The sequence below is a fragment of the Lagopus muta genome, chromosome 1 (genome assembly GCF_023343835.1).
Source record: "Lagopus muta isolate bLagMut1 chromosome 1, bLagMut1 primary, whole genome shotgun sequence".
In the NCBI taxonomy this organism is placed as follows: Eukaryota; Metazoa; Chordata; class Aves; order Galliformes; family Phasianidae; genus Lagopus; species Lagopus muta.
In genome coordinates, this window is record NC_064433.1 from 41768440 (window position 1) to 41782200 (window position 13761).

The following is a 13761-nucleotide window of genomic DNA, read 5'->3' on the forward strand; positions in this document are numbered from 1 at the left end:
CTACAAGTACAAAATCTGAACATCTGTGGTGTGTGCTGTGAAATAAATACACCATGCTGAGTCAGTGAGAGAGTGAAGTAAAGAATATGTTTACTCTGACTCTATTCTCAATAAGTCAGGATTATTCATATGAGGACACTGAAGGATGTTGTATATGCTTACCAGACAATCTTTCCATGTCCTATTCAAAAGAGAAATCCAGAAAGCTGTGGCTGCCATGGGAAATTGAGGTTATAGAAAATCAGGTGTTAAAAAGTAAGCACATAAAAATATCTAGTACTCATCATACATATATATAGGACATTATATTTCAAACATAATTTTAATATCTGGAAGTAATCTTCGTATTACACTAGCAGAATTATTTGGGATATTTTCTATTGCAGAATAGTGGCTGATAGTACATAGGTTAAGTGACAAATGTATTCTTCCTAGATAGGTTTCACAGCTGAGCAAAAAAGTGCAGTCTGAAAATCTTTAGTTTCAATGGGAATTGATTTAGAGAGTCTATTTTTCAAGTTTTTGCTGTATCTCAGAGATAATTGGTCATCTTGGACTGTTGTGATGAATTCTGTGTTTGAGTCTCAGAAAAGAAACACACAGACAATTGTTTTCATATATCAAAAGTAACCTAAAGGGACTGATTCATTTTGACAAGGATGATCTGCTGGGGATTGCAACAGAAATCCAATCTACTAGGGAGAAATAAGGAACGTGATGTATATTCTAGGCCACATGTCACAACATCTATTACTTAGAATAAAACAAAGGAAAAATTATAATGTGTGTGTTACACATCCTCAGCCAGTATTAAAAATCTGAAAGTGATGCTTTGCTTCCTCTACATTACTTTCCATTTTCCATTCCAATACACTTTTCAAGATATTCCAAATACTTTATGCTTAATATTCTCTTCTTGGAATGCAGGGTTGAAGGCCATGACTTTGGCTGAATTTTCCTTCACTTTGTTTCTCATTCCATGACATTCTGGCCTGGCAGTTTTTAAACTATGGCAGAGTTGATGTTACAGATACCCTACACATTACTCAACAGTAACTTATTTTTCAGAGACTTTTTGTTTTTAAACCACCTGTTCGTTGGTCTGTGTATACACATTAGAATGTGTTGTATATGTATGATTAAAGAATATGTTTTAATTTTGTAGGCACTGGTGTGAAAAGGAAACTAAATAACATAATAGACATGAAAATAATTTATTTTTTCTTTTAAGAATATTAATGTTGTTCCTGGGACACCTATATTCTGAGCAGGTGTTAAAACAAAATATGCATTATGTTGTTGTACTAATAAAGAACCTCTACTTCGAAATAATTATGTCCAGGCAGCAGCCAGGACTCATAGGACACAGCTCAGTAACATATTTTTCTGCTAAACCAGTATGAAGGCAAAAACACATATTTCACCATCAAAAGAATTCAGAAGTTGATTGGTATCTTGCTCAAGTACATTTTTGAGAGCTGTATTTGACAGAGGAAGCCAGAAAAGATTAATTTTCTGGTGCACTTTCACATTGTCCATAATTTATAATTATTCCTTTTGCTTCACTGGCAACGACGTTCTCAGTACTACAACTGTGTAGGTAACAGGGACACCAGAGCACAGTAGTTGTATAAATTTTACTGGTGAACAGTATGTGGAATATAAATGTATCATGGTTTCAGTCAAGAGAGTGAATAGAACGCTGATGTTTTGTTATTGCTGAGTCATGGGTGCATGCCTGGGGTGGCCGTGTCTTTTGGTAGGGGAGGTCCACTGACATCACAGTGCAGCAGCACTGTGGAAGCACACTGGGAAGGCAGAACAAGGACAACTGGCCAGGATGATGAAAGATATCATTCGGTAATACCTGACGTCATGAAGAAGGCTATAAGGCTGTGGGGAGCAGGGAAGGCATCTGCTCAGGACTTGACTGGGCTTTGGTTAAGGGATGGTGAGGTTTTGCACTGTTAGCTGTGCATTCTTTGACAGGTAGTGAGGAGTTGCATTGTGGAGAAATATATATAGATAGATAGATAGATACACGTACACGCACATATTGTTATAATTGCTTGTTTGTATGTTTCTATTTTCCTTTTCTGTCTTAGTAAATAGTTTTTTATATCAACCCACAAGTTCTGTTTCGCTTCTGAGTCTCTCCCTCAGTGAGGGGTGGAGTGAGCAAATGACTGCGTTGTTCTGGTGAACTAAACAACAAAATGGAAAAGTGATCTGATCTGATGGACTGCTAGAGGGAGTGGAGGACAAAATTATGGCTAAAGAACATGGTCAGCTTTCAGCCATTCTGGAATTAGGGAGACAATGGATATAAATAACATATAAATACATTCCAAAGAAAGTAAAACATATTTTCTTCCCTGAAAAGAAGGAGAAAGGAGAAAGTGACATTAACTGAAAACAGACATGTTGTGTGAGATGACTACTTTTTTAGAAATATATGCATTTTGATTGTCTTTGCGGAGCCTATTAACCCTAGACCAGATAACTTAGTTAATATTAAATTTAACATGTTCTGTCCCAAGTAGATTTGTCCCAAGAAGATTTGTTTGAAATAATATTAAAATATTATACTATTATAATTAAAGTATAATATTTAATATTAATAATATCAAAAGTTATTAAATATTCATGTTTAAATATATGTTCTACTATGAACTGTAGCCTATACTGTTCCTCATAAGGTTAGGAATTATCATGAAGCAGCAATTACAGAGCTCTCAGTATAGTATACTTTATTAAAAGCAATGTATTTTTTTAAATATAAAAAGTTCTGTGTGTATGTTGGAGAAGAAAATATGATGAATTTATGAAGTGAGTAAAATGCTTAATTGAACTGTGCAAAGGAATGAGAATTTGGGAATGTAATGGTTCTTAGACTGAACCCCTTTTATTTTTCTTTCAAATAATTTGAATAATTACAAATCATTTTTATTCTAAAGAAAATGCACACATTGCAAACAAGCTGTTTGCTAATTAAACAGTACTTCACACTTGTGGATGTTAGTTCACTTCAAGAATTACTTTGTAAAAACTCAAAATTTAGATATAAGCATGACTTTCAGATTAGTCAGATAATGTAAAAACTAGGGAATAAATAATCACTAAGCATGGATACATAGTGGAGTTATCTATTATGTAATATTGCTAAGGAGTAACCCACACTTTTCCATTTTTAATGAATTGATAGATAATATAAAAAAAATGTATTACTAAGCTTTGAGCTCATTTCACAAACACTATGCTGAATTTACTTTAAACATGGAACATTAAACACAGAGAAACAGTTATTAAAGGTTTTCTTACATACCTTGGAAGATTATTCTGAGCTCTAAATCCTTGTATGATGTTAGTTCATGTAGAAGAACAAATACTAATTAACAACCTGAACTGTAAACATTCTTACATCTTCCTTTCATTACATTCATAAAAAATAAAGTAGGACGTTTGTTGAAAATATCTGTTCCCAGCATGTGTGCAAGTTTCTACTAAGCAGTAGTAGTAATTTATAGACATCCATAATGTAGTACCTTGACTACAGAAGCTTTTAACTCTTAACTTTTCTTTATTCTAAATTGATTTTAATTGTAAAACTTATTTGAACACTCATACACTGAATTAAATTCGACCTTATTTATGAAGATATAAGAATCTCAAGTAAACCTTCTTTTGCCCTTTTCCATTGTATAGTACTAACATCTTACTTTTGCTGGCTTCTAAACTTGGACGACTTTAAAGATTTTTCTCTTTTTTAAATGATTATTTCATTTAAAATTTTATTGTGTTAAAATATTAAATTGTGTTCTATATTAAAACTGGTTGCATCCAAAACCTTAAAGAATGTCCTCCTTTCATGTGGAAACAAAATAAGAAAACAAGAGTGCTCTAAATTGTAAGCTAGTGGAGTGTAAAAAATGTATTTTCTAAATCTGTTTGAGTTGATAGAAATCTAATAATCAGAAGTCTCTGGTTTTGCACAACTGAAGATGTACAAACTATTTGCTGTGCATTCTAAAAGCTTAAGAATCAGACTTCACTTATGCAGGTCTTGAATATATGATAATGCCATTTGAAAACAAGAGTGCTTCAGCATGCCTGATACCAGCATCATTCTTTTCTATATCTGCTCCATGTGTTACCCCATGGGCTGCAGGAGGCAGCCTTCTCCTCCATGGGCCTCCCCTGAGCTGCAAGGAAATTCTGCTCAGCACCTGGAACACCTGCCCTCCTACTGCATTGACCTTGGAATCTGCCAGTTTGTGTCTCTCACATTTTCTCATTTTTCTCTCCTGGATGTTGTTGAGCAGCATTTATTTCCTTTCTTAAATCTGCTCTCTCAGAGCAGCATTGCTTATTAGTTCAGTTTTGGCAGCAGTGGGTCCCTTTTGGAGCAGCTGGAGCTGTCTTTTCTGACTTAGGGCAGCTGCTGGATTCACAAAGGCCACCCCTACAGCTTTTCCATTACAGGAAAAAAAAAACAAAAAACTGTCACTATGTCACTATGCAATGAACTATACTTTAAAGTTTGAAAAAAAAAAAATTCCCCAAGAGATGGAGTTTAAACACTAAGATAAGCGCTTAAGTACTGATTAAGTACTGATCTATTCATAGTAGAGGAGGAATAGCAGCTACAGTAGCAAAAGCACTGGTATCATTTCACTCTTTTTCTAGTCTTATGCAGATTTTTTAAAAATATATCTTCATGTAAAGTTGACACTTATGACTATCACTATTGCTATATATTTAAGTGGAGATGTTGGTTTTCTCTTCTATATGGATTTATAAACTGATGTTTTCCCCTGCTGCAGTCATTAGTATTTACTTATAATCTACAGTGAAAGTTTCTATAAACTGTACACATATACACTAGGTTAAGCACTTCTTCTATTTAAAAAATACATATTCATTTATTCCTTTTGTGATTAAGAATGTTTCTGTTACTGTCTACATTTACTTTCAGGTCCTTTGTGTTAATTATCTTTTCAATGCATCAGCACAAGATGTGACATTCTAGTGTTCAGTATTGTACTGCTCTATCATGAAGAGTTCTTCAGGACACAAGCATGACAAGTAACTCCAGGGATCAAAGAAAAAAGCTGAATCCTGAAGATTTGGACTCCTCTAGATGTACTTAAAAATATATATATCTTTTGGGAAATCATTTTAAAATACAGTGACATTTGGGTTATCAAAACATCTACTGAGAGGAGAGTGAATGGAATATTCAATGATATTTTCACTAAAAAACATTGTAAAGAAGGCTACCACTGGCAGGCAATCATTTCACAAACTAATACAGTTCTTTGTAAGCTGAGTGTTACATATAATTTTCTCTCTTTGTTGCTTTCAATTTCCTGCCACTAAATAACTGAGCTTAATTTTTCAATGTCAAACTGCTTTGCTGATCCTTGCATCCCATGCCAGCTTTCAAAGACGACTGTTACATAGAAATTGTTTGCAGTATTTTACTAAAATTATGATTTATTTGTTCTTGTCAAATAAAAATTTAATTGTAGTAAAGGTAGCTGTTGCTCTGTTTATTAATCTTTTCTGAAATGGGGAATTATCCTTTGCACAATATTTCTGTTTCTCACATACTTTTAAGAAAGGTAATCTATCGTTTGGCTATTGATCATTATGAAATTTGCGCATCCCTGCTAGTTTTTATGTACAGATATGCCACCGTTCACATTTAGCAACTATTCTGATGTGATGAAGTCCCTACAAAGCTAATCTTAGGTCCTTACAAGCAAATAATAATGTGCAAAGAGAAAACATTCTCTTTCCTAAACTATCAAATATGGAGATGAACTCCAGAGCACAGAAATAAATGCCTTTCAGCCACTTACACTAACTTCTGGTTTGTTACAACTCTCATTATGCATTAAGCAAACCACTCAAGATATAAAAATCACCAAATAATCATTATAAGAAATATAAGAATTATCAGAATTTTAAGATTTGAGATATGAGGTTTTATCCTATCCCAAGAGTCATTCAGATTTTCCATTTATTCTGAGACAGCTTTGTACTACCAATTCCATAATTTATCATAATGAACAATAATTTCATTATAATATTGTAGGATTTCTTTTTTTTTTGTCTTAGAAGAAAATGGAATTTTGTTTACATAGGGACTTTCAGCTTGGGGGATTGCATCTATACCCAAGTTGCACTTGATAGTTGTAGTAAATTTCCTCCAAGCTCTATAATTGAAGCAGAAGGGAAGATATTGCATCAGATCAACTTTTTAAATTACAAGAATTTACAATGCTTATCTGCATTTTAACCAGGTATGAAGGATTTATTCCTGAAACACATTGAGAAACAGTATTTTCACTTCCTGAAATGCATCAGAGAATTTATAGCCAATCAATTGTAACGTTACACATTTTTACTTTGTTTTTCTTCTTCTCTGGAGTATGTAATATTACACGGATATAGGTGTTGGTGATTTTATTAACAGGTATATATAAACTTATCAAAATAGCAGAGTGTCATTTTATATGTCAAATCCACTTTGTTGTTGTTAATGATGATGATGATTATGATAATTCTGACCTCAACAAAAAGTGTTGAGTGTATAGTTACATCAGATAAATAATATAATGTTATTTTATTTGAAAAGCAATGTGGTACCTTAAAAGTAGGTAAGTAAAAAGTAAAAAGTAGGTAAAATAGATAATGTATAGTTAGAGACTAGGAAATATGCATGATTTGAAGGTACAGAGCAGAAAGAATTGTATTGTTACATTTCTTCTAGGAGGCCATGAATTGGAATTCCTTTTCTCATGCACTACAAGTGAATTTTTAATCTCAAAGCAACAACACATCATCAGTAGGGTAAAACTAACCTGTCTCACGACGATCTAAACCCAGCTCACGTTCCCTATTACATCACCTGTAAAAGTACTTCTCACATTTCAGACAAACAATCAGAAAGCTGTTACTGTTCCCACAGTCATTCTTTTTTGTTTTATTGTTTTTATTGTTTTATCTGTTGAGTTATAATTAACTTTATATTTACTTGTTTGTTTATTCAGACTAATGCTAAGTGAAGTGTAAGAGAAAATGAACAGCCTAGAAAGAACTACACATCATCAGATTGCCAACAATGACTTATTTAAGCCAGCTATTGATGAAAAAAAATTCAAGTAAAAATAGTAATAACGTATTTGCAAATTATGTCTAAAGAATGAGCTGCTATTATTTGTCAACAAGGTTTATGCAAAAGGAGTAAATAATAGAAACATCTCTATAATCCCAGTAAAACAATAATCAAAAAAACAAATAATAAACGTCATATCTGTTTTCATCCCACGTGCCCTAAATCATAGAAGTGATAAAACTCATGATAGTGTCTATTACTATTAACACTAAATAAATGCTTGTTTCCTAATCAGTCCTTACTTTTTAATCTTTTAAGCATCATTAATAATTTTTCAATTATTGACTTTTTGTGTTTATCCGCAACGCAGCAGTGCAATGAAGGCTTAGTTTTGGCGAGGTATGTCTAAACTGATGTACTTCAAAAAGTTGTAATGATATAGTTCAATTGTTAATTGACAACAATCTAGATGTCAAATCCTAAAAAAATGACCAAAATACTCTCCAACAATAACTACACTGAAAACCCCACAGCATTATAAATTAAGTCTATTGTTCTAATTTCTTAACAGTTGTTAAAAGTTGTCACACCTTTCTTTCTTCACCTTTCTCCACTATCTATTTATTGACATTAACATTGATGCACAATCAGTGTGGGTTTTTTTAGTATTCTAAGCTTTGTCATGACAATTTTTACTGACCTTATGATATATAGAAAAAAGATCTTTAGGTCACATTCCCTAATGTTCCAAGATCAGTTTCCATAAAGTGTACTACACTCTGACAGATATATATATATATATATATACATGTATATATATATATATATATATATATATATATACATGTATATATATATATATATATACACACACACACACACACATATATATATATGTATGTATATATATATATATACACATGTATATATATATATATATACATATATATATATATATATGTATATATAAAAACTGTATGTATTTGTATATATGCATATACATACAATATTGATAGCTACAGTAGACTGAGTAATACGGCACTTGTATAATAATTCATGCTACATTAAATCATCTAGGTTTTGTCTTTCATTATTCAAAACTCTGCCTGTTCCCGTTTTCCTTTTGACATTAGTAGGCATCAAGCTACCTATAGAAATTTTAAAATTCTTTTTAAAATAACGGTTCTTAGAAGATCTACTTTTTCACCATTATTGCTCATATTAGGTACATCCTATCTCTATAGATATTTATTACACTGGTTTATACTTTATTATGAAATTGACTAAGTTTCTTACATTACCTTATTATATAAGTGTAATGGAATTTCAGTCATATTTCAGAAAAGGCAACGCATGAATATAATTTTTGTAGCTTTATGTCATGCAAGAGAAAGACAAAAGAAAAATAGTTTTCAACAATTTATTTTACCAGCGTTATGATTTGAAATTGGATTTTTGTGTCAGTAAGTAAAATGATTGTCAAGAGAGATTTAGTCAAATATGGAATGAGAGAAATACTAGAAGTTAACTGGAAGGTAATGAGAGTAAACTAGATCTCTGAAATCACCATGTGCCAGTAAAAAAAAAAGATATTCAAGCAAGCTTTCATTATTAATACCATAGCAAAGTCAATCTAAGGAAAAATAGCAGATGGAAAGTGTGCATAGAGTTGTTACAGCATTTCAGGAAAGTGCATTTGCATGAAAACAACATGATAAAATCCTTCACAGATAACAGCTGACACAGTTTAGAAACTGTGTTCTTAAAACATTCCATATTTTATGAGTCACTCAACATTTTTAACTTAATGAAGGTAATAGTTTCTATCAGGAGGACTGGGGAATTCTATATAACCACAAGGAATATTTTCTAAGCATTTCTAAACATACAAGAACAGGCACACAATACAGAAAAGTCTTCTTAAAATAAATAATACTTCTCAGAATATGTCTTATATAACTATCCCTGAACGCTGCTTATGGCTCTCACCAGAAACAGAAATGATTTTTAAATTATTCATGAATTTTCTTTCTCCTTCAGGAAATAACTGACCTGCAAATATGTAAAGGATGAAAAATGAATTCCCCAGTGATTAAGGAAATGCTGATTTATGTGGCATTCTTTTAACTCCTCTTGATTTTTAACTTGTTTTAAGTGAGCATTTTACCTAATATGCATAGTGTAAAGGATATATTATGTTGACATTAATTCTCCAATTAATCTAATGTAAAATTACTGTTTGAGAAATCGTGGAATCACTACTGGTTTTACTGAGGCTCAATTTTGAAAAGATATGTAGCATCATCTAAATTACCAAGCCCTGATTTAATAGCTTTCTAGCCTTATAAACATAACTTATGTCTCTTTACATTTCACTTGTTTATTTGGCTTATTTTTGCATAGGCTTGTTTATTTAAGCCTATGCAATTTTTTGTTTCTGCTTAGAGAGATGGATATATCTCAAGAGAACTGCACTCACCTTTTGAAGTAGTTTTCTGTGAGTTATACAGGACACTCATACTCAGAAAACTTGAATTCTAGTCTTTGAATTATTAAAACATACAGAGAAAAATAATCTGAAATACTGATTTATTTTATATCGTTTTAAATTTTTTAAACTCACAGCTTAGAAATTACTACTAACAAAGTAATTAGCTTTAAAACAGATTACAAAGCCATCCCCTTCCATTGCAGGTTTCAGATGCTTAAATGCAAAAATAATAATTAAAAAAAACTTGCTAAATAAAGTGGTTTCCATTTTCAAAAGCTGATTTACTTCAGTGTTTAAACTTTCACCTACCTTTTAACCTTTTCAAATCTAACGCTCGCTGAAGAGCTGGAGTACTGTATCAAGGTCATACAATGAAGTTCAAGCTACAGCTGCTTCTATAGAAGTTGTCTGCAGAGAAAATTGATATCCATGTAAATCTTTCAAAATACTTTATTTTCTATCTCTTTTTATGCAGTGGTTCAAAATATAATTTTATCACGTACAAGATAGGTAAGCTACATCAGGTTAACATAGTGTTTCTTAATACTAACTCAGGCTGATATACTCATTGTGAATGAATATTTGTGGAGTAAAATTTTGAGACTAAACAGATATTCTGGAAGCAGCACTGCAGAATTTGCATTTCTAAAACGTAGTGACTGTCCTTGAAGAATTTGTATACATATCACTCACTGTTTCTGTGGAGCATCTGCATTTCCAAGTGCATAATGATTAAATCTGTAAAACTGCAAGAGAAAATTTGAAATATCCTTTTTGTGAAGTAAAATATAGCAGAACCATGGCTGCCTATTACTTTTTACTCTTGTTTATATGATGAAGAGTTTTTGTTGTCTAGACCACAAATATTTGCATACAATGTACCACACATATTGGTAGTGGTGCCAATACTATTCAGTGTATGGAATCACAAATCACAGAAACATGGAACAGTCAGGGTTGAAAGAGACCTTAAATGTCATCCTGTTTCAACACCTTTGTGATGTGCAAGGAAGTTTCCCACTAGAACAGACTACCTAGAGCCCACTTCCGACTTGGCCTTGAACACCTCCAAGGACAGGGTATGCATAACTTCTGTGGACAAACTGTTGCAGTGCCTCACCACCAGTAGAGAAATTTCTTCATAACATCTAATTGATTTTTCTTCCTTTAGTTTAAATCTTGTTCTGTCACTCTCTGTCTTTCCTTCAGCCATCTTTAAGTACTGGTAGGCTGCTATCTGTGAAGCCTTCTCTTCTCCAGGCTAGACAATCCCATTTCCCTCAATCTTTCTTCATAGGAGAGGTGCTCCCATGTTCTGATCATTTCAGTGGCCCTCCTCTAGACCTGCTCTAAAAGATTCATGTCTTATGCTGCAGGCCCCAAAACTGGATGCAGTATGTCAAGTGAGGTTTTAAGAAACAAGTACTGTGTGAGAATCACCTCCTTTGAAACATACTGCTCTGTAACAAAGAAGGACTCAGAAATTTAAGGAATCACAGAAAGTAAGCTGAACTTAATTGCTCCTTATCTATAGTAGTTGACTTTCCACCAAAAAAAAGGGTGTCTGAAGCTAAATACATCATATGCGTATACCATTATATATACTGTCATATAGTCCCAATATGTGGCATCCCTCATACCCAAACTAATTCTTGCAACTTAGTGTGTAACTAGTATTTAAAACTAAACTGCCTCTTATTCAAAATCCTTGTAACCTCTGATAAGTTAGATTTAATCTTTTAAGAATAAAAATTATCATGTCTTCATGTTTCCACATATATCCAAATAAGTTAAACAAAACTACACAAGATGAGCTCTCACTGTAAAGCAATTCCTGCAGTATCCAAAGAAAGGACAATATTTATGGTACATGTATTTTCAGGATAATAAATTATACTTAAAATTAAATTATTGTGTCAAATGCCGGTATCAAAAGAAACGATCATTTTCTAAATCAAAATATGACAAAGGCTTCATATCTTGTTTTCTTTTGAAAAGATTTATAACTAATTTTTGAATCACTAGAAATATCATACAAAAGTCAAACCTATTTAATGTTTAGAAAAACTGTTATAATTAAAACTCTCCAAATTTTCCAAATCTCATAATTTTCTTATACCTCAGAATGCAATTATACCTTAAAAACTAACCTTTAAGAGGTTTTGAAGTGAATGAAATATGCCTTAGTGAAGTACATATACTTACCTAAATACACAAGCCAAATTTATACCCAGCATATCTGGCATTTTGTTCTTAAACTATACTTTTATTACTCTTCTATTTTGTTTTAATTTCTGTACTGGAAGTAGCAGCGTATCAGTCAAAACTTAGGAAAAATATAAGTGCCTACATTTGGTTTGATTCCTTCAGTCCCACAGATGAGAATTATGAAAAACAAGGAAATAAACAAAACCCTTCCTTAAAAATTTTTCACATCAGATCTGAAAAAAACCCAAACAAACAACAAAAAAAAAAAAACAACCCAAAACCAACCAACCAAACAAAAAAAACCCTACGCTGTTCCTGATTGAATATAATACGTACATACTCATCTTCTAAGGGTTAGGGGAAAACAATTATACTTCTGGTTTGAAACAAATCTGGCAGAGAAGTTTAAGCTAGCAGGTTCTTGTTAGCTACCAAGAACCTAAGTCGTAAGAAGACGCAGAAACCTTCAATATGGGAGGTGGACTCTCCTTCATTTTCTAATGAAACACAGGAGATAAAAAATCATTTTAAAAGGTCACTGTAAAAGAAGTTCTTTGGGAGAACAAATCTGAAAAAGAATGAAAGTAGTAATGAGCTGACACTAAGGTCAAAAGGATGAAAAAGATATGTTTCTAACTCTCTAGTTGTTAAAGTAATCTCGGATATCCTACACTGAACACTTTAAGTTGGGAGCTGTGGACAGACAAGCATAGAACATATTGAAACATTATCATAGGTAAATGTTTTACATATAATAATTGAGTAGCTACTAGCATTTTCTGCTACTGGAAAGGGCAACTCAGATTTTATAATAGAGTTTTCATCTGTGTTTTAATAATGTAATCAAACTAAACTAATAAAATTACAGTAAAAAATATGCTTAAGGTGTAGGTGGTTGGGGCAGGGGGAAGGAGGAAGGCACTGTAATGTAATTGAATCTGTTCAGGTCAGTTATGCATCAGTAATTCTGGGAATTTCCTTTAAGTGACTTCAGTTTGGTCAAACTTCAGTTAAGCACATTTTTCTTCACAAAATTCTTGTATTAGAAGTATCCTAGGATTTTTTCAGTTATTCATTTAGATTATCCAGAAATGACAGGTCTTCTAGGTTTCAATTATAACTTCGCAGCAGGAACTGCTGAAAGGTTTTCCATTCATCTGGCTGCAAAGCTTGATGTCAGACCAAGATGCAGAAGTAGACATACCAAGTTTTAAAGTATAAAAACTTCATGACAGAGTGTAAAGAGAGAGATGCTTCTCGAAGTTTTCCCAGTGGTAGAACAGGAATTCATAGAAATTGAAATATAAGAAATTCCATTTAAGAAGAAACTTCAGTTTGAATGTAGTCAGGGTTGCCCAAAGAGACTGCAATGCCTCCATCCTTAGAGATATTTAAAACCAGATTGGATGTGGCCCTGATAAACTTGCTTCAGCTGACAGCACTTCTAGCAGGGTTTTGGACTAGATAATATCCAGAGATTCCTGCCATCCTTGGCCAATCTACGATTCCACAAGATAGACTTCAAAGCTCTTTAACATGGCCAATTTGGTCAAATTATGAACATCGAGTTCCATGGTGTAATGTCCGCAAGGGAACAGTCACAAAATGGGAGATTCAGGAGTAACTTGCCTACAACCTTAGTACCAAATGTTTCCAGAACTAAAGTTTCCCCACAAGTCTTCTTCCAAGCAAGACCTTAGAAGTTCTGGAACAGACACCAAGGCATCAGACGGCTCATGAAGATGTGTGTCAAAATAATCTTGTAAATTCAACTACACAGAATGTTAATGAAAACTGAGCCTAGTCAAATAATCTTCAAGATAAGCTGTATCACACTGCTGCAACTTAATCAATTTATTTTGAACTTCAGCTATCAGAGGTTTTTTTGTTGTTTGAGAAATAACAACACAGAAGGAATAAAGAATGACTACACTGTAAA

At 32.7% G+C, this 13761-nt stretch overlaps 1 protein-coding gene across 2 annotated transcripts in view; it reads right to left on the reverse strand.

Annotated features, from left to right (window-relative positions):
- The window catches only part of MGAT4C (MGAT4 family member C), a 287399-nt gene that overhangs the window by 220141 nt on the left and 53497 nt on the right, over positions 1–13761 (reverse strand). The window contains exon 2 of one of the 2 annotated variants that reach the window (XM_048934641.1): positions 9924–10022. The exons of the other annotated variant lie outside the window; for it this stretch is intronic. The gene's annotated coding sequence lies outside the window, so the exon portion shown is untranslated. The remainder of the gene's footprint in view (positions 1–9923; positions 10023–13761) is intronic. 2 annotated transcript variants of the gene reach the window in all.